This window comes from Euprymna scolopes, chromosome 35, assembly GCF_053919585.1.
Source record: "Euprymna scolopes isolate OS-2025 chromosome 35, ASM5391958v1, whole genome shotgun sequence".
NCBI lineage: Eukaryota > Metazoa > Mollusca > Cephalopoda > Sepiida > Sepiolidae > Euprymna > Euprymna scolopes.
In genome coordinates this window covers 25561898-25585413 of record NC_136516.1, presented here as the reverse complement: position 1 = coordinate 25585413, position 23516 = coordinate 25561898, and positions in this window count along the sequence as shown.

Genomic DNA, 23516 nt, shown 5'->3' with positions numbered 1-23516 from the left:
AACAGCAAATTAACAAATTAATTATATAAACATGTAATTAACAATTTTTATATATTTTATTGTTGTTTAAAAGTACACAAATCATATAATAATATATTATTTTAATTAATTAAATGATTATTTAAAATAATATTTAATGATTTAATTCTTATTTTGCTATTATTAGTTTTGGATTGTTAATTTTGTTATTTTAACATAATATTTTATAATTTCTCACCCTTTAATTTACACTGTTTTTAAAATTTTAAAGTTTAAATGTTGCAATTAGTTAACAGTTAAAATATTTCAAGTTCTACACCCTCAGTTTTGTATGTTGATTAGATAGTTTAATATATTTTAACCTACGATTGCGAAATAAAATTATTAACCTTTAATTAATGTAAAAGATTGGTATAACTAGAAATAGAATATATATATATATATATATATATATATATATATATATATATATATATATATATAAAAGTGAATGTGTCTCTCTGTGTGTTTGTGTATGTGTGTCTGTGTACATTTCTCTACGCAATAACTCTGTCAATTTTTAGTCTACAGACTCGAAATTTGATATACAGGTTACTGAGATTTGGGAAAATCGATGTGATCGGTTTTTGGCTAGAAATTTGGCGAGTAAGGGGTCAAAGTTACACGATTTGACCTTTGAGAATTCTACCAAACTCCTCCGACAATTTCCGGTCTGCACACTTGAAATTTTAGATATAGGTTCATTGGACATGGATCTAACTTAATAACTTAATTTGAGTCCAAAACAATATATTTTAATGGGTCATAATAGGGGTCAAATTTTAAAAAAATTGACCGCTTTTTTTTTGTTGCTCAAGATACCACCTCCAAATACCTGGGCAATGCCGGGCACCCATGCTAGTATATATATATATATATATATATATATATATATATATATATATATATATATGGAATTTCGTATATTATTAAATAAATATATAGACATATGTTATATATAACAATTATTAATATTATCTAAGTAAATATACATAGATTAATTACAAATGATAAATCAATAAAATACTAAATAGTATATCAAAATTAATACAATTTATTCACACGAATATTTAAATTTTAATAACTTTATTTGTAAATTCAAAATGGCGTAATAAGAAATAAAATAAACGGTAATTGTAACTTCTCTTCCAATTTTCGAGATTTTATAACAATTTTCGGGTTTTATAACATGCCTAAATGCATTTTACTTTCCTTTGGTGGATTGTTAGTTGCTATTTCTTCTAATGAGTTAAGGGCAGAATAGATTTTTGATTGAAATAATGATTAAATAAATGATTTTGCGCTACGAAACAGTTGCTGTCAAGAATTTTAAATGTCAACGTAATTAAAGGAATAAATTGTAAGATGGTCAACATCATGAAATTTGGAGTATAGACTTTTGCCATTTGTTTATACACCCCAACACACACACACACACACACACACACACACACACACACACACACACACACACACACACACACACACACAAACACACACACATATATATACGAAGTTTATTGTTGATTTATTAAGATTAACGTCTCTGACTCGGAGATCCGGTGTTTTTCTTAGAAAGTCGCCCATTTTTTATTTGGACGTATTTTTTATTTATTTATTTATTTATTATTTTTAAAGACACTGAGGAGGAGTAGGGCTCCGAAACACGCGTGTCCGTAGATTACTGTTTTTGATATATATATATATATATATATATATATATATATATATATATATATATATATATATCTCAGGAGTGGAGATGGGACTAGTGCCACTCGTGTTCCTTTTTCTTTTTCAAAATGATTTATTACTCGTTTTCAAATGGCCCTCATATAGTACTGACAGTCTGACAAATCTTACCTACATTGCCTGCAGATATTTTTCAGTTAACAGGCCTTCTTCTTACTCTCGGTGGCCGTGACCCGGCACGACCAATAACTCGGTCAATGTTATTCAAAATGGGTTAAAAATCATCCATTAATTTCAAGCAAACATATTTAGTCTGATCTCAATTAAATTATGTATGTATTCAAGTTTCGATAACTAAGTAGCCAAAAGTTCATAATTATATCTGGGAATAATACAACGATGCTGTATTGGACGGATGGTCTTTCCGGCCACCGTCAGATCCATTGAACATTGAAAGTGGCTATAATCTTGAACACGCGCATTCCGTGCCAAGGACAAGACCCCTCTCATAATAACAGTAATGTTAGAGAAATCTCGCTTTTTCACTGTAGCCAGTGACAAAATCTAGTCAAAGGCACGTGCTAAGAAAATGTAGCACATGTTACTGTTGACGCCTGTCTTGGGAAGAGAGAGAGAGAGAGAGAGAGAGAGAGAGAGAGAGAGAGAGAGAGAGAGAGAGAGAGAGAGAGAGAGAGATATGGACACATACGTACGCATAAACACATGAAGAACGATTACTACTACTGCTGCAATAAGTAGTAGTACGAATAGCTATGTGTAAATATAACCATGCGTATGATTGTAAATATCAGTGATGAATTTATTGTTTTATTAATTGATAAAGAACAGGTTTTGAATGAGAGTGAATTTGTTTGTTTTTTTTATTGAGGAATGTTTTTTCGTGAATTTTGAATCATAGAAATCTACAAAAAATACGGGTTTTAAATCATTTTATATTAATACTAGGTACGGGCAAAATGAATGCCGATGCTCAAAATGTATAAACATTTTGACCCCTCCTTTTACTTAAAAATTCACCAAAAATCAGGAAATTAACCAATTTTAACGAAATTTTCAGTATTTATCAAATAATAATCGCGGAATATAATGAACTAATTATTTTTATTTAAATCTTAGTGAAAATGTATTATTTTGTTTAAAGAAAAAATACCTTTACTAAAGTTATGGTTTTCAGTAGTAAATAAAAAAAATACGCAATAATTTATTTTTGCTTTTTTATGTAAATAAAGCATCGTAATTTGTAACAATAAAATAAAAATAAAATAATTTTTACAGGAAGATTACGAAAAAATGCCCCTGAAGTCCGTATTAATGAATTCGATATAACTCAAAGAAAAATTAATTTCTCGAACTACCAATATTATCATTGAATTCAGCATTGTTCATTTAATATTTTCACACAAAAAAATTATGATTGCAGAAATTATTTCTACTTCTTTTACGCTTACATTTTTAACGTAATCTTTACATGTAAGATTCTAATATTTACATTGAACGCAAGAACGTATAATTATCAACGTAAAATAATGTTCATATAATCTTGGAAAATAAAGTAAAAAAAATTACATTGAAAAACAGGAACATAGAAAAATAATTTAATTAAAAAATTGGTAAAAATTATACGAACGTTCCATGTCGGTAACTACGGATGTGCAGAGTTGAAAAGAAAACCAGTCCGTTCTGCCCACCCTCCTCCTCCTCCTCCTCCTCCTCCTCTTTTCAACTACATGCCTGTTTGTTTTTATAAACTTTAAATTTAACGTAAACATTATGATAAATTTTGACGTAAGTCTGTGTTTTTTTAGTGTGTAATTTTTTCGATGACTATAAATTGTTTTCTTAACCAATTGTAATTCTGTATTAATATTAATAAATAATGGTGCTAACTTTTTTTTTTCAAACAATAAATTGTCAGTATTATAATTAATGAATTTAATTAGCTTTTATGCATTTTTAAATGAAGGAAGGAGGGTCTGCGACTAAAAAAAAAAAAAAATGTCGCTCAGTATGCTGGAATAAAGACATAAATTATGTCTAATCTGTCCTTCCATACATATTTCACTTTTGCCGCCGCAGTTTATTTTGATACGATGAACGAGTCTTGTTCCTACCAGTGATACATTTTTGGATAATTATTACTTTTTTTTGCAAAAGTTAAGTACATTTATTGTATTAATTCTTTATCTTAATACTTTAACTTAATACTTAATTTGGAAATAATTCCAGAAAACTTATGTTTTTCTTGCCAGAAAAATGTAAACGCGATTTTTGTCATAATGAATTTTTACGTGAAATCTTGGGTTTTTCAGATTTGAGATAAAATTATTCCATGTATTTTTTATTTCACACACTTTTTTTTTCTTTGAGAAATTAACTTTAAACTATAATCTTTCAAATACAATAAAAAAGGTACTCGAAAATTAAAAAATATATTATGATTAACCGGCGTTAAAAACCAAACCCCCTACCGAAGCAGCCATTAATTGCCCGTAACTAATTAATACTAAGAAAACCCGTCAAACCAATGAACCTTCATAGAATTTCGTAGTGGTACGTAAATACTTTTGTAATTTTTTTTCATAAAGGCCCTGCATGTAACTTTTTTTTTTTTGCTGCATTTTAACTTTATTCATCAATATTACCTTTTATTCTATAGGAAAATTTAATCGCCGTTTTTGGAGAACATTACTTCAGTTGCCGAAAATGTTTCAGTCGCTTCACTACATTCAATTTTATCACGGACTTTATTTACGAATTTCTTGTATCTTAGAATTTTTGGATAAAATTAAGATTTTCAATGTTCTCAGTGTTTCCACGGATAACTTCAACTGGTCAAGATATCATGTTTCAAGATTCATCAGATGAAATTTACATTTTGGACGTTCCCTGCATTTTGCGTAAAACGTCACGGGTTAATTTTCCTGTGTTTCACGGGTAAGTAGATTATTCTCTAAAACATTAAAAAAAAAAGTTGTACTGCATTTGCTGTTAATGATCTGGATTTAAAATTAGATATAATGAAAATGGATATTGTGTAAGACCTGAAAAATGGATCGTTTGGCCAGAAAAATGTAGCTGAGAAGCAAGAAATTATCAAAGTTGGGCGCTCAACTCCTTTATTGGTGAATAAGGTTAGAACTCGTTCGTTCCAATCCAAATGGTTTAATGACATTGACTGGTTTTATGTGTGAGTAAATCCGAGGAAAAACTCTATTGTTGGCCTTGCTTGCTTTTCACGACTAAATCAAGACAACCATGAACTGATACTGGCAAGGTATGTTAGTCAATCTGTGCTGTACAATAGAGAGTCACGCAATAGCAAATATGATGGTCCACGGACCACGGGTTGGGAAATGAAGTTGACAGAGGGCGGGGGGGGCGCACGAGTAGCAATATTAGGCTAGAGTCGCCACTGATATATATATATATATATATATATATATATATATATATATATATATAATGGTCTTAAAATAATGTTTTCATCTTTATCTTGTTACCTAGCACATCTCTTCCTCTTCTGATGAGAAGCATTAGACTTTGAAATGCATGTCATAAAGATCATTCATAATCCCTGCACATTATATTGCGTTTCCTTGTTTCGAATCGATAAATAAATCTATATACACCAGTATATATTTTTCTATTATCAATATATTTTCCTTATATATATATATATATATATATATATATATATATATATAAATCAACAGTAGATTCTTTTCTATGACAGAGGCGTTTTCGAAATAAATGCTTCTGTTTAAAGCACAATGACACCATGATAGTTGACTTTTTCATTTCAAACTTAAATTCAAGCTATTAATACCGCACATGCAGTAAGACCCAGCATATAAAATCAGCAGGTTCTTTGCTATGACAGGAGCGCGTTCGAAGAAAATGTTTCTGTTTAAAGCACAATTGAAGAATGCTACTTGACTTTTGCATTTTAAACTTTAATTGAAGCCGTCATATCTAAAAGATACTCTTATAAAATCAACAGTAGGTTCTCTACAGTGCAATGTAGACTATATTGTATTGTGGACTAATCACTACAGGGAGGCTTCTTATGAAGCTTCCCCCAGGCAGTCAGTCGATTTGATTAAAAAATAGGTGATTTCACCGATTTCAATAACAATAAAAATATGAGAGTGTGAAACATTCGTTGATCATTATTCAATTCCGGACAACGTCTGGTCTCCCTGCTAGTAGATAAATAAATCGATGAATTTTGAATTGTCTTACTATGAATTGTCCCTATTGTCTGAGAATGCGATCCTACAAGGGATTTTTCTGAATGAAGATGTCAAACACATTTCTGTCGAATCTGAAGACTATTCTATCGGAAACAAAAAAATTAACACAATTATTATTTTTTTGTTCGAGTCAAATAAAGCCGAAGAATTTTCAATCTAAACGCCATTTTCTTACTTTATCAAAAATTAACGAAGGGAGATAAATCTCGCTTTTAAGCCACTGCCTTCTTTTTTAAAAGAAACAGGAAATTAAGCACAGTAATTTATGCTTCCACGTGTGATTTTTTCATAGTAAGAAACAGTTATATTTTTAATTTTTAAGATGAGGATTGATAATATATATTATTTGGATTATTCGGATTACTGTTTTCAGCTTGAGTGTTATTTTTACAGCATTTCGGCAGATATAGCCTTCGATCTTCTTGATGATTGAACCTTCAACCCTAGAAGAGTGTCACTTAAAACTGATTTTTACCAAGTAATTTATTCGCTACGCCACGGATCCTTCAGTGCGAGCGATACCAAGGATAACATTTCGAATTACTTAATACTTCTACCCTGTAATAGCTGACGGAATGAGATCATGCTACCTCTGTAGATTAAATAAATGGTGTTATTCGAAATTCTATGCAGATTCATGAGTTCGACAGTAACATTCCCGCGTTTGACAGAAAGATTCTCGAGTTCGTTAGAAACATTCCCAAGTTCGATAAAGTCGGAAGTTACATCGGCCGAAACGTTGTGAAAATAACACTCGAAATAAGACCAGTAGTTTGACTAATCCAAATAAGCAAAAATAGAAAACAGTTGTGGATAATAAAATCGTCGTTAAAACAGAAAATTCCACAAATGGGGAAATATCCAAAGTGTTTTATAAGAACTGTTGAGCAACGACGGTGTAACCAATTTCTAACTAATCTTTGCAGTTCTTCGAGCGAGATATCTTTCCAAGTTTTCAAAAATGTTCAGGGATCTTATTTCCGTGACTATTCTCCACTCTAATGAAAACTGTTGCAACAGTAAAATCCAAACGGTAAAACCCATTCTACTGAGATTTTACAATATGGATTATTTTAGATATCACCTCAAAAGCACCACAATGTGTTAATGTAAATATTATAATAATTTTATGGTTAAAATACGAAAAAAAGCAAACATTTAGAAACAAACAAAGAAAAAAAACAAGCAAACAAATCAGCAAACAAAAACAAACAAAAAAAAATAAATAACAACACACAAAGAAAAACAACTATAAAAAAATGAACAAAAGCAACAAATAAACAAAAGCTACAACAAAAATAAACAGCAAACAAAAACAACAAAAAATAAACAAAAACAAAAACAGCAAACAAACAAATAAACAACAACACACAAAGAAACAAAAGCAACAAACAAAATAACAAATAAACAACAAAAACAAATAAAACAATACACAAACAAACAAAAACAACAAACAAACAAACAAAAACAACAAACAAACAAAAACAACAAACAAATAAACAACACCACACAAACAAAAACAATAAACAAACAAAAACAAATAAACAACAGAAAACAAACAAACAAAATACCAAAAACAAACAAAAACACCAAACCAAAAATAAACAACAACTTACCTTTAGACGAGAAAACATTCGCCAATTCTGATATTCTTTCCTTTCTTTCCCTGATTGCAGTATTCTTGATATAAAAGTCCGTTCAATTGTTTTTCTTTAGCAAATGTCTCAAATATGCAGTTCAAGATAATATTAATATGCCTTGATGTTTAAATAATGGTGCTCAATGAATCAGTAGAATAGTATATTTATTTAGAATTTCAGCACATAGAATCGATCAATGTTTATTGCGTTATTTTGAAAATGTCAGAATACGAAAAATATGTGAAAAAGGTAAAAATAAAATGGTATATTTTTATTCTTTTTGGTAATTTTCATCAGAATTCTTGAAAAATTATCATTCACATTTCTTAAAGCAGCATAGCCGGATTACGAAAGGGAAAATTCTCGTTGTCATGTGAGAAAAATTCCATCAAATAGATTAAACCTGAGAATATAATAGTTAACTTCTTTTTTTAAATTATTCAAAATTGTTTGTTTTACCTCTTTTTTTCTTCCAAAGTTCAAGAAAGGTGATAAAAAGCTCCAAAGATATTTTGAGATGATTGCAAGTTTTTGAAAACATGGGACGATGAATCCAAATATCATTTTGTCTTCCGATGCAAAGTTATAACAATTTTCATATTTCGAATCTGTTTAATTGGACGTCATCCAGAAGAGAAGGTTTAATTAGTTGAAGCAAGTGCAAAGTATAATTTCAAGTGCAAAGGATATCTTCAGAAGATTCAAATAAATTGGCTTCGATAGAAATAGATGGTTCGCAAAAAAAAAAAGAAGAAGAAAAAAACTGGGTGAAGGAACCATAAATAGTTGGTGGTTGAAGTTGCATCGATGAATCAAGCTTTGCGTGATGGAAAGTTGTTGAAATATCAAAAGTCCAAGAGTGTCAAGGTAAAAATGGGAGTTAAAAAGACGAAGAAGAAGAAAAAAAAAGGAATAGGAGAAAAAAGACGTAGAAGAAAAGGAGGAGAAGAAAAAGAAAAAAAAAAGAAACAGACGCCGAAGAAAACAGATGTAACCTCCGACCTTCTTGATGATTGAAGCAGAGTAAGCCGAAGAAGAAGAAGAAGAAGAAGGAGGAGGAGGAGGGGGAAAAGAAGAAAAATAACGAAGAAGGATAATAATAATAATAATAATAATAATAATAATAATAATAATAATAATAATATTCAATGGCGAGAGGCTGTTGCGATAATGCAAATTTATTTGCAAATGTTATCGAAAGAGTTGGAGAGTACTGGAAATCTGGGGAGACTTGTTGTCATTCAGCTTCCAAGGAACATCACAGATTGTTTTCAAGGAGAGATCTTGGATGACCTGTGTGAAAACTTCTGGTGAGTCAATAATATTAATAAGAAGATATTAAAAGAATTAGAAGCCATTTTTCTGATTGTTCAGAAATCTTCGAAATTTTTCTTTAGTTTGAAAATTGTTTGTTAATTTTCGCACGAGAAAAATATAAAAAAGAAAAAAATTCTATAAAATCATTTCGGATCCAAACAAAATTGTTGATTATTCCACCACGAAATATTATAAACTTTCTGAAGACAAATGGTAAAAAAATTAAGCAATCGATTCCAAAAAGATTGAACATTTGATGAATGAAGTAAAAATTGACAAAGCACGGACAAGCCATTCACCGTTTCTTCATTCTTGTGAAATGCACCAAGATAGAGAATTCGTTTCTCGCTCAAATCAGATTCTTTTCTTTTGTCCGGCCGATTTAGAAACAAACGAGGAAACGTTGTCACGTAAATGGCTAATCTAGAATTGATCGATTCTTCGATCATTGGAATCCATATTAGCAGAGCGGATTGATTTTCAATAATGTACTTTTCCGTTCCCGCCAAAAGTGTATACATTTTTGTTATTTTCGAGAAAAAGATTCTTTTGTTGCACCCACTTATCAAACCATCTTTTGTTTTGATAATGTTTTTTAATGGAAACACCCCTTTCTTCTTCTTCTTCTTCTTCTTCTTCTTCTTCTTCTTCTTCTTCTTCTTCTTCTTCTCTCTTTCTCCTCACCCTCCTCGTCCTCCACCTTGTTGTTGTTGTTGTTGTTGTTGTTCTTCTTCTTCTTCTTCTTCTTCTTCTTCTTCTTCTTCTTTTTCTTCTTCTTCTTTCTCCTCACCCTCCTCGTCCTCCACCTTGTTGTTGTTGTTGTTGTTGTTGTTGTTGTTGTTGTTCTTCTTCTTCTTCTTCTTCTTTCTCCTCACCCTCCTCGTCCTCCACCTTGTTGTTGTTGTTGTTCTTCTTCTTCTTCTTCTTCTTCTTCTTCTTTTTCTTCTTCTTCTTCTTTCTCCTCACCCTCCTCGTCCTCCACCTTGTTGTTGTTGTTGTTGCTGTTGTTGTTGTTGTTGTTGTTGTTCTTCTTCTTCTTCTTCTTCTTCTTCTTCTTCTTTTTGTCTCTTTCTCCTCACCCTCCTCGTCTTCCACTTTGTTGTTGTTGTTGTTGTTGTTGTTGTTGTTGTTCTTCTTCTTCTTCTTCTTCTTCTTCTTTTTCTTCTTCTTCTTCTTCTTCTTCCTTTGTTCTTGTTGCTGCTGTTCTTTTTCTTCTCGTTTTGCTTCTCGATTGATATCAGTGGTAGACATTTCCAATGATCAGTGATTCATGAAACTGCAGTAAAGTGTCAATGTGTGTCCAAATTTTCTGATTTTGAGAGTTTTTTTCTTGTTTGGCTCCTGTAGAAGTGATGTGGTGTGGAGATTAAGAGACGCTTGGCATGCTTGGTCCAGTCTGGCCTACTTCATCCCTTTCAATAATTACACTGATAAAGGTATGAACCTATACATTTTCCCTCCAGCTATAAATTATATAACAGTGTTATTCCGATCGCAAAGAAAGGGATAAAACATTGCAACGTTTAAGTTCATAATAATTTTTAATTATAAACATACCTATCAAGCAACTCTTCGGCACAAAAAAGCATAAAACCAAAATCACATAAAATAAAACCCAAAATTTCAAATGAACAAGTAAAAACGTGTATCTATTCTTTAATAAGCGGTTAAAATTTATTTAAAATATTTATAGCTCTAGTATTGAACTATTGAGCTATCTACAAGAACTTTGTGTTATTTACTTGTATATTTTATTTGAAATACTATCTAAATTATATATATTGTCTCTCTGTTTTCTGTTTTGTTGTTTTTTTTCAGTGTCTCTCGCTGCCATAATTATTCTTTCAGTGTTCTACATTATCTGTCTACAGGGTGGTCAAAAAGTCAGGTAACATGTGAAAGGTAGAAAAAACAATATGATCCATTATAATCTCTATTCGTTTAATATTATTTCTTGGATGAAATTTTTCCACAACGATGGATTGGTCGCCGTGGCCCAGTTGAATGGCCAGCCAGATCTCCGGATCTTACCCCTCCTGATTTCTGGCTTTGGGGCTATGTAAAGGATACCGTTTATGGCAAGAAGCCTGATACAATAGCGTCTTTATAGTTATTTATTGAAGAGGAGATTGCGCGGATATCAGCTGACATGATTACACGTGTTACACAATCAGTGGTTAATCGCTTCCAGCGATTGATAGAGAGAAATGGACGGCAATTAACAAAATAAACATATTTCATGTTTGTTTCATTTTATATTTCAATGTATGGTACTTAAATATACGTGTATTGCTAATATCGTTTTTCTTTAAAATGTTACCTGACTTTTTGATCACCCTGTAGTTCTTTTTGTGTCATTCACACAGTCTTCTATTCTAACCAGTCCTCTCCCACTGTCTTTCCTTTTCACGTAGAGTCGGTAAACATCGTCGTTTGTATGTAGTGCATTATGCATGGTCATGAGTTTCCTGGTCTTCTGGTCGAGTTGTCTAAATTCTTCTTTAGTCCACCCTATGAACGATCTAATGATACTGCCCATGTATTTATACCTTTTATTATGTTTCTGCTATATAATTTAGTTTCTAGGAGTTTTCTTGTTCTTCTGAGGTATTCCTTTCCAATTCTCTCTTTTATTTCTGTTGTTTTGATGGTGTCTGTTTCCAGAACTCCCAAGTATTTATAGGCGTCTTGTTCTCCTAGTGCATTCATCTCCGTTTGATTGGGTAGTTCCATGCCTTTTGTTGTCTCCAGTTTTCCCTTTCTTATAACTAGTAGTGCGCACTTTTCCATACCAAACTCCATTTGGATATCCTGGTTGAAAATCCTGGTTTATTTGTGTGTCTAGTTAATTTTCGGTCCTTTCAAAAAGTTTCAGATCGTCCATGTACATCAGGTGGTTCATTTTTTCCTTTGTATTAGAGAACTTGTATCTAGATTACCACTTTCTTAGTATACTAGCATTTCAGCCCGGCGTTGCCCGGGTGTTTGGAGGTGTATGTTGAGCAAAAAAAAAAAAAAGCGGTCAATTTTTTAAATTTGACCCCTATTATGACTCCTTAAAATTTATTGTTTTGGACTCAAATTAAGTTATTAAGTTACATCCATGTCCAGGGAACCTATATCCAAAATTTAAAGTGTTTAGATCCAAAATTGTCGGAGGAGTTTGGTAGAGTTCTCAAAGGTCAAATTGTTGAACTTTTACCCCTTAACAGCTAAATTTCTGGCCGAAAACGGATCACAAAGATTTTCCCAAATCTCAGTACCCTGTATATCAAATTTCGAGTCTGTAGACTTAAAATTGATAGAGTTATTGCGTAGGGAAATGTACACATACAGACACGTTCAATTTTATAGATATATAGATTGTTTAGTGGGGCATCATGGCTATGATGAACAGGGGTATTTGATTATTATTATTATTATTATTATTAGTATTATTATTATTAGTATTATTATTATTATTGTACTATATCTTGTTAAATATTTTCACAGATTACTTTAACTTCAAAATTTCAATTAAATATTAACATTAAAAATTGCTGTTAAGACTACTTATATACATTTGACTTTACTTTATGTACTGAACACGCATGTTTCCTTTTAACTAGCATTAATGGAAAATAAATAATAGTTGTTTTTATTTTTCCCGCTTTCTGTCTTTCTCTCTTTTCTTAGAATATCACTGAAAAAATCAATATATAAATATATAGACACCCCCACCTCCTCCTATTAAATACATCTCCTGCCTCCCATAACATTACTTGCCCTTCTTTTTCTTTTCCTTGTTTTCTCCTTTCTCATATTTCTATACTAATTTTGCTAGGCATACGATTAAAACCTTAACCTATATAGTTTGAATCTGCATGTCTAGACTTTTGACACGTGCCAACTATTACAATTTTCCTTCCTTTATTCCTCTCTACAAACTATCTTCCACCTCTATTCCCTATTGTCTTTTATCATCGAAATTAATTTAGAATATAGAATAGAAATCAAACTTGAGATTTTTTAGGCGTAGTAAGAATAACTATTTTCACTAATGCGGTTTTATAAATATGCTCACCAAAGTTGCATCTGATTTTTAATATTGATAGATCATTCTTTTATTTTGCCTCCGGATATTTTCTTATTCAAATTATGTATCAACCACTTGGATTTACCACTTGGATTTAATTTTTGAATCTTATACAAACAAAATCTTTATCGGATATTTTATATAACCAGCGAAAACGAAGGAAATATGTTTGCGTGTGATTGCGACCTACAAGACGCGATGGATCTCTTTACCTCCTTACTACCAGGAATTTCCATTTCAAGATTTAACATACAATATACAATTCTCTTATTCTATGTATCTAAAGTGTTTTAAAAACTTTAATTTTCTATGTTTAGCAAATAAGGTGGGTGTAAAACAATAAAAACATTTGCTAATATTTTTCCTCTGAGGAGATGAATAAGCATCGAAAACTCATGGGTTAAGGAAATAGATTTATTCAATTGTATTCTTTGTTTTCAAACAATAAAAAATGTCTATATTTGAAGATTAACTTTTTCAAATCATAAAATTTTAAATACATAAATTTTGGTTCATTTGCTCTATCTTGTATATTGAGCAATGTTTCTTTGCCTGTGATTGTTTTATATATATAAAATATTACATCACTGGATTTGCATATCACTAGATATAGTTCATTTCATGATTCTGAAGTATATATATATATATATATATATATATATATATATATATATATATATATATATATTTGTAATCCACATACAGTACTGTTTCGCTGCATCACAACTCATCAGTGCGGCTAGACATACCTTTCCCCAGTCGTGGATCGAACCTACAACCATTGCGTCGATAGCTCTAACCATTGGACCACGAATCAGTGTTGTAAATATTTCTCCTCGAGTGTGTATTAAATCCACATCCGCCCATCGCAGACATATATATATATATATATATATATATATATATATATATATATATATATATATATATATATATATATATATATATATATCAACGACCTCGTTAAATTCAATGTTTTTTTTTACTTTTGGATATTTATAATCTGGAATATATATGTAGTATACATCAACAGTATAATTAGGAAATTCGTCATTAAAGAATTGTTTTATATTTTTATTTCAATGAGTTGTGTTTTTTATATTAACTCCCTATAATAATAAAGCTAATAGTGGACTCCCCATTTTGCATGTAAAAAATAAAAAACGTACATTATTTCACTACTAATAGAAACTAATGAATAAAAATGTTTATGAAGAAATATTTTAATCAATCCTGGTTTTAGAGTCTTTCAATGAAAGAAAAATCTTTCTAGAACGAGGTAATAATATTTTGTTTTATGAAGTGGCCGAAAAGTTAAAAATTGAATTCCCCACCAATAACAAGAAATGTTAAAAAAGCATGTTACTTTATGTGTTAAAAAATGTGCATGACGGCAAAATGATCCAACCCCAAATTCATAGTAGTTTTATACGCCTTAGTGTCTTATTTAGGACGAATTAAAGTAAAACAAAAATACATTAAATCCTTTGTGTTTTGTTTTGTTTTTTTTAAATTAAAACATCGTAATTTTTTAAAATTGTCAATAAAACAAGAAAACATATATTTGCTATTGTATTACTAGTGGAAATTTAATATCTGTTTGTCCAAATCCTAAACTAAACTATTACTTCTATTATTAATGGAGATTTGGTATCTGTCCGTCTGAAGTCAAAACTATACTATTAATCTATTACTAATGGAAATTTGTTACAGCATTCGACCCCTCCAGAAAATTTTTAAGTAGAACTGAATTTTATCGATATACATAATAAAACAGGCGCAATTACCCTCCCTCCGGAATAAAGCATTTTAGGTTTGCAACTGAAGACGCCATATATAAATTCAATATAGCCAGGAAAAAGCCACTATCTGTTGTCGTTTTTGCACAACTTACTTCTGTTATCGATCAATAATATATTAATTCCTAGGAACGTCACATTCCAAATTACAACATGTTTAATGATGGCAGCGCGATTTTCACTTACTGACTATTTTCTCCTCATACTACTCTCAACATAACCGGGATTTACTCTGTACTAGGAACAGCTTCTTATATGACACCGTCCGTATTCAATTTTACACTTATATCTAATTGGCTGTTCGGATAAGATTACTTGGAATCAACGAATATTAGAATACGCGATTTCCGAACGGATAAACACCACTTTCAAGAACAATGCGACGCTATTTTGTTACAAAAACATTCGATTGCTTCTTAGAATATAGGATTGCTAACCAAAAACGCCGTGATCTGCGTCCACATTTTATAATTTATTTAAAAACTAATTCCATTAAGTTTATTAGGATTTTTTTAGTTGAATCCGTTTGCTTTCTTTACTGCAACTTATAGTTGCACCTTTTTTTGCGTGTCCCTCTTTTCAGGTTACGGAAAAGTTTCTGATTTAATGTTTGTTCAATCGTTCGTCAGCATTCAATTTACGATTTTTCATATAACTATTTATAAGTATACTGCTTAAAATACTGCATAATCACGATGACTCACCGATTCCCATTAGATCACCGAAGGTAATCGATGTTGAGCCTAGTTAATACTAAAATGGGTGACCATTTGGTAATGCCAGGTTTTGTATGAGTTTGAAGAGGGATGGGCACTGGCAGGCGATTCTTGCCCAAGACACATTTGCATGAAATAATGCAGCGACTCGATGACCCCAGAGGGTCGACGGACACGTCTTATAATACGGAAAAGGTGTAGATTTAAAAGCCTCCCCCGCGAGGACACAGTTAGGCACAATCTCATTTTTAGTACGAGCAAAATCTAGCCGTCGACCCTAAATAAAGTGCACTCTTGATTGAGGGAAAATTTGCCTCAGTCTAGAATGATTTATCCATCACTAACCGACATTTTGTTATGGTATCGGTCCAAATTCTGTAGAAGCACAAAAGTTAAATAGCACATGTTTCATATGGCTATTTATATTGATGTTTCATATAGCTATTTATAAGTCTTATGACATAAAATCCATTAAATATGCGGAAAAGGTGTTCCTTTGAAAGCCTTTCCACGTGGGCACAGTGAGGCACAATCTAATTTTTAAAATCCAGCCATCAACTCACAATAAAATGCACTTTTGATTGGGGAAAATAATATTTCTTCTGTGCATAAGCATTTCTACATCACTAACCGAGGACCAAACAGACACAACAGTTTTTTTATGGCAAAATATACAATAATTAAATACTATTCATTAGAATAAAAATTAAATGCTGTCGCAGTCTAGAACGATTTCTCCATCCTTAACCGAGTATTGGACAATTGCAACACTTGTTTAAGTAATCGACCCAAACCAGCATTATTCGACAGTAACCATCAGTGTCGACAATCACAGTCAGTGGCTTCTGATATCTGTCACTGCTGGACAATATCTGACAGTGAAAGCCAGATTATTTAATTTTAGCCACGGCCGCCAGTGAATGCTATTTTCTAGGGCCGGTAATCGCCCCCCACTAACAACCGCAGTTTACTTTGTTTTGGCCGGTGGTGGCGGGAGGGGAAGCAAATGTTACCGTATCTGTTCTATCTTTATGTGATACTTCCACCGGGCAGCGTCGGTACATGGGTCGTGCTAGTTTAGCATATTTTTCGTTACACAAATGGTTTTTGCATTTCTCTTTATGATATTCTTGTGTCCTACCAACAAAATTGAATGATAAAAAAATGTAAAAACAACAAAACAAACTAAAACTGTAACCCAGAAGGAGCCAGGTCGTACACACGCGGGCAAAAAATGTGGACCGACCCGAAGTCCCTGTGGCAACACCTTTATCTTCGTCTAGTGGTGGACCCTTCAAGGGTGACCAGACCCTCACTGGTCACTGGAAAATACCGCTCGGATGCTCGAAGCACACAAAACGTGCATGACCCTAAGTCTATGCGGCAACACTGGTTATTTCGGCCCGTTGTATGTCGCTTTGACTTCATGCTGAGTTTTCTTCTCACAATTCCTTGGTCTGTGTCTTCACTGTCTGGGCACCAGGGGAGATCTGAAATAAACTGCACTTTCAACAAATAAAGGAAGAAAACGTCATTTCTCAACAACAACAAAAAATTATTCACTGAAAGTTACAACACTCTGATCGTTCATAAGTTGTGACTCTAAATACAAATGCTCTGGGGACTGGTGGCTTCCATTAGTCAAGTTATCGTGAATAACCGTCCGGAGACTTGTCTCTGCACAGTGTAGATTCAGGGGCTTAGAATAGGGTGTGACTTAATGGGTTTCTGACGTGTGAACGCCGCAAAGACAGCTGGCAGAGTGTGTCTGATTCCCAGAATTCCATTTCACAATTCTCAGAAAACCAATCTCAGGCAGTTTTCTTTTTGAAAGTCTCAAAAACTGTCCCACCCAATTTCTTCTTCTTCTTCTTCTTCTTCTTCTTCTTCTTCTTCTTCTTCTTCTTCTTCTTCTTCTTCTTCTTCTTCTTCTTCTTCTTCTTCTTCTTCTTCTATCTGCCACTCTCAACAAACAAGAGAATTCGTTGCCTTCACCTCCATCATGTGGAAGGGTCCCTACCTTTCACTATCACTCAAGTGGGAAGGCCCATCCTTCATTTGCATAACCAAGAGGGTTTCCTTGGTAGGGCGACCCCCCCCGGGTGTGGTTGAGGTATTGTGGTGAATGAGAACTTTAGCATAAATCAAGCATAGACTAGAAAAGGTACACTGATGAGGATGATCATAGACACCCCCTCCCCAATTTTTTAGTGGCCTTGTGCCTGATTTTTTGTTTATTAGTGTTTTGTTGTAAACTTTTGAGAGTAAATAAAAAAATATAACTCAAATTCCCAGACACTTGACTTTATATCCACCATCTTGTTTTCCTTATCCAAAGAAACTTATAACATCCGACCGACAGGTGGCCCAATAATACTTTTTTGACTGCCCAGAATTTGGTTAACGGCTTTTCTTCACAGAGCAGAAATCACCAAAAAGGCGCCATTTCTGACATTTTTTTTTAGATATCTCTACTTTGAAGCGTCTGATTTTCAGCTAGTGTTCGTTTTTAATGTCCGTTTCTATCAATAGAAATTATCATACAAAAATAAAATAAAAACAGATTTCTTCTTTATCAATATCCACAAATAAGTGGGTGTGTGCATTAAATTGATATCATAACAACCTTTCCTAACAATTCTCTTTCTTTCCATCATCATCATCATCATCATCATCATCATCATCATCATCGTCATCGTCATCATCATCATCATCATCATCATCATCGTCATCGTTGCATCCAACTACACTGTCACAAAGCTATAATATAATATCGTTTCATAGGTTGGGCGCATAAGAAGATTGGGTTCTTTATTACATCCCGGGCAATGTCGAGTCACCCTGCCAGTAAAATATAGAAACAATGACGTTAGTAACGACACGGGACCATTTTTATTTCCTTCACACATTCGTTTGTTTTTCTTTGCTCTCCCATTTTTTATTCGTTTTGCTGTTTTTATTTTTTATTACTAATTGTTTGATTGTCAGCCCGAATGCTTATCGATTTTGTAAGACCATTTTTTACAATCCAGGCAACTATAACAACAATAAAAAAAATAAATAAAAGGAGAGACAGTCCCCAAAAGATCTCATCCTTCCTCTTAAAGTCAGCCATTTTCATCTTGTTGGTGTAATCCGTCCTCTGCAGAATATTGTTTTCTTTATGCAAATATTTCTGTTTGTATCATTCTCCGCTTTAAGGTTTTATTTTATTTCCGCTTTATTATGATTCCTGCAAAAAGGAGAACGTAATGCCAGCTGCTGGGACAAACGGTTTAATGTCTGGCTTTCCCAAGGGTCGCAGAGGAAGAACAATATCCGGTTCTTGCGTGTCTGGGTTATTGTTCCTGCTGTGTAAATTTTCTATTGAATCAGTGTGGAAGGATGATCAGAATCGTTTGGTGGCTAATCGATAGCGAACATCGATCAGCAAGGAAATCGCGACAAAGATTTGCGATCAGACACAGTTTGAAATCTTGTATCGGTGGCTTGTTTGCAGCAGTTTTCGACGAACGTCGCGGCCATTTTGTTGGGTGCTCTTTTAACCGGGCTGCAGAAGACAGCCACCAAAAAAGAAGAAGGAAGAGAAGAAGAAGAAGAAGAAGAAAGAAAGAAGAAGAAGAAGAAAAAGAAAAGAAGAAGAAGAAATACGTTTTGATCAATTTCGTATGAATCAGATGATTTTACCGTTGACATTACTTTCTAGAAAGACATCATATGCTTACAGGAGGGACTACGTGAAGGTTGCCAACATCTATAAGTGAAAGTATCTCTGAAGAATGAACTGGGTTCGAACTTGGCACAACCAACCTGTGCCAACCTGTGCCAGACTGTGTCGTCAACCACTAAACCACCGTCACCTCTGAACTTTTGAGGATGGATGGATAACAGTATTGTTTGCTCTCTTTTAAAGTGAGCTGCAGAAAATGGTCACCGAAAGAAGAAACAGGAATCTTGTATTCTGAAATTGGAATACTTCCATTTCTAAAAGAAAGAAAAAACTTTTTTTAGCACCGGCATTGGTTTCCTCGATATCTATCTAGTCGCCACGTGAAGGTTGCCAACTTCCATTTCTAAAAGAAAGAAAAAACTTTTTTTAGCACCGACATTGGTTTCCTCGATATCTATCTAGTCGCCACGTGAAGGTTGCCAACTTCCATTTCTAAAAGAAAGAGAAAATATATTGATGCTGAATGATATACATTGAAGTAAAACGAAACTGTATCCATATTAAAAAATGGCAGGGAATTACCTCCAGGAATACAGAGTTATTTATCTAAGGATAAATAATTTGCAAAGGAAGAGTTAATTTTGTTTTTTTTACTTTGCATCAACAACGTATTTTGCTTTCGAAGTTTGAAAGAAAATATACGTTTTAATCTTTCAGATAATTAGAAAACCTTGACTTTTGAAAACAAAGATAGCGAAAGGAACTTAAACGCAAGAAGAATTTCATTTTTACAGAATCCTTATACAAAGTTGTTGAAGAAGTTATCCATTACAGAGTCGACAATATTTAATTCTAAGTATTTTTTTTTCAAAGAAAAAATCGTTTTATGTTAAAAAAAAATATATTTAATCTGTGAAATTCTAAAATAAAAGAATTATTTAAATTTTGTGGGAAACAGAATACGAAACAAAAAAAAAAAGACAAGAATTTCTTTAAAATCCAATTGTTTAAACTTTTTCCCGCGTTTTTGTTTTAATGTGACCTTTTACAGCTCATCTCGATCAAAACAAACGTTAAAAAAAAAAAAGAAAAAAACCAAAAAAAAAAAACAAACGTTAAAAAACAAAAAAACAAATAAACAAAAAAAAACAAAACAAACGTTAAAACCCCCCCCCAAAAAAACCCCAAAACAAAACAAACGTTAAAAAAAAAACAAAAAAAAAACAAAAAACAAAACAAAAAAAAACAAAACAAAACAACAAAAAAACGAAATTGATTAACTCATGGAGTTCAGATAATATCACCCATTTTTCGTTATGCAAAACTGATTCTGGGAACATCTCACTCAACTAAATACCAATATCTGATCGCGGATCAAACATCAAACAGGTAACGTGTCTTCGTATTAACAATGGACTAATGAATTTTCTTTTAAGATTTATTTCTTTTCTTTTTCTGCTAAACAAACACTGAATCCTTGATGACCACACCCAATTAATGGATCAAGACAAGAACATACTTTTCCCTGCTTTCTGTTTGTTCAACAAATTTAAAATCAACAAATCTTTTTTTTTCTCGAATTAAGCACTGCGATAAATTCTTAGTCGAATAATCGGGTGAAGAACAAATTATATAATTTTTTTTTTTTTTACATTTTTACGTTTAATCGTATTTAAAGATAAATGTTTTCTTTGGAAATTTGTTTAAGATTCATCGAATTGAATAAGTATATAAAAACTATATTAAAAAAAAATGGATTTTATGCGAAAATGGAGATGAAAAAAAAAATGCCAGACCAAAAAATATAATCTGCATAAAATGATGATTTTTTTACTAAAGAAAAACGATCTATCAAGACTTAAAAACATTTAAAGGTTAATGAAATATAATTTTAATTGAAAGATTTTTAATAAGACATTAAACAAAATTGATTTTTTTTGTTTTTAATTTTTTTGTTAAGTTTTAATATGAAATGAGGAAATTATAAATCACTAAAATACAAATAAAAAATTTACCCAAACACAATTATAAATCCACTAAAATACAAATGAAAAATTTACCCAAACACAATTATAAATCACTAAAATACAAATAAAAAATTTACCCAAACACAATTATAAATCCACTAAAATACAAATGAAAAATTTACCCAAACACAATTATAAATCACTAAAATACAAATAAAAAATTTACCCAAACACAATTATAAATCACTAAAATACAAATAAAAAATTTACCCAAACACAATTATAAATCCACTAAAATACAAATGAAAAATTTACCCAAACACAATTATAAATCCACTAAAACACAACATAACATAATACTAAATCCATCTAAACACGATAATAGATATGTCTGAACAAAATTATTAACCTAACCAAACACAAATATAAATCTACGAAAACATAATTATAAATAAATCTAAACACAACCATAAATATATTTTAACACATTTATAAATAAAAATGAACAAAATTATAAATCTAATCAAACACAATTATATCTATATCTGAACATAATTATAAATATACTGAAACACCATTATACATTAAGCTAAACACAATTATAAATAAGGCTAAACACAATTATAAATAAAGCTAAACACAATTATAAATACAGCTAAACACAATTATAAATAAAGCTAAACACAATTATCAATAAAATAAACACAATTCTAAATAAAACTAAACACAATTATAAATAAAGCTAAACACAATTATAAATAAAGCTAAACACAATTATAAATAAAGCTAAACACAATTATCAATAAAATAAACACAATTCTAAATACAGCTAAACACAATTATAAATAAAACTAAACACAATTCTAAATAAAGCTAAACACAATTATAAATACAGCTAAATACAATTATAAATAAAGCTAAACACAATTATAAATAAAGCTAAACACAATTATAAATAAAGTTAAACACAATTATAAATAAAGCCAAACACAATTATAAATAAAGCTAAACACAATTACAAATAGAGCTAAACACAATTACAAATAGAGCTAAACACAATTACAAATAGAGCTAAACACAATCTATATATCTATAAAAGTGAACGTGTCTGTGCGTGTGTCTGTCTGTGTTTCTGTGTGTCTGTCTGTCTGTGTACATTTCCCTACGCAATAACTCTGTCAATTTTTAGTCTATAGACTCGAAATTTGAAATATCGGGTACTGAGATTTGGGAACATCGATGTGACGGGTGTCAGCCAGAAATTTGGCTGTTAAGGGGTCAAATTTCAACGATTTGACCTTTAAGAACTCTACCAAACTCCCCCGACAATTTTGGGTCTAGACACTTGAAATTTTAGATTTAGGTTCCTTGAACATGGATCTAACTTAATAAAGTGATTTGAGTCCGAAACAATAAATTTTAAGGCGTCATAATAGGGGTCAAAGTTTAAAAAAATTAACCATTTTTTTTGTTTTTTTGCTTTTTTTGCACAGCATACACCTCCAAACACCCGAGCAACGCCGGGCACCCCTGATAGTTATAAATAAAGCTAAACACAATTATAAATAAAGCTAAACACAATTATAAATAAAGCTAAACACAATTATAAATAAATCTAAACACAATTATAAATAAAGCTAAACACAATTACAAATAGAGCTAAACACAATTATAAATAAAGCTAAACACAATTATAAATACATTATAACAGTTTAAAATACGTTGACCTATACATTTAAATCATTTAGATTACTTTGAATTATTACTGTTTATAATACCTTAAACTATACGTTTTTACCGTTGTAAATACTTTGAATTATTATTTTTAATAATTTAAAATACCCTGATGCGTACCTTATAACCGTATTAAACACCTTGGACTATACTTTTAACTGATTTAAATACTTTGAACTATACAGTTTAATTATTTAAAGTACATTGAACCATATCCTATATTGCGCCTGTCATGCAGAAACAAAGTCTCTGTTGCTAAAAATTCAATAAGAAGTAATTCATTACGCAAAATTATTTTTACATTCCATTTCTAAATACACATTATTTCTACATTCGCATTATTTCTACATTTGCATTAGTTCTACATTCGCATTATTTCTACATCCGCATTGTTTCTACATTTGCATTGTTTCTACATTCGCATTGTTTCTACATTCGCATTATTTCTACATTCGCATTATTTCTACATTCGCATTATTCCTACATTCGCATTATTTCTACATTTGCATTATTTCTACATTCGAATTATTTCTACATTCGCATTATTTCTACATTCGCATTATTCCTACATTCGCATTATTTCTACATTTGCATTATTTCTACATTCGCATTAT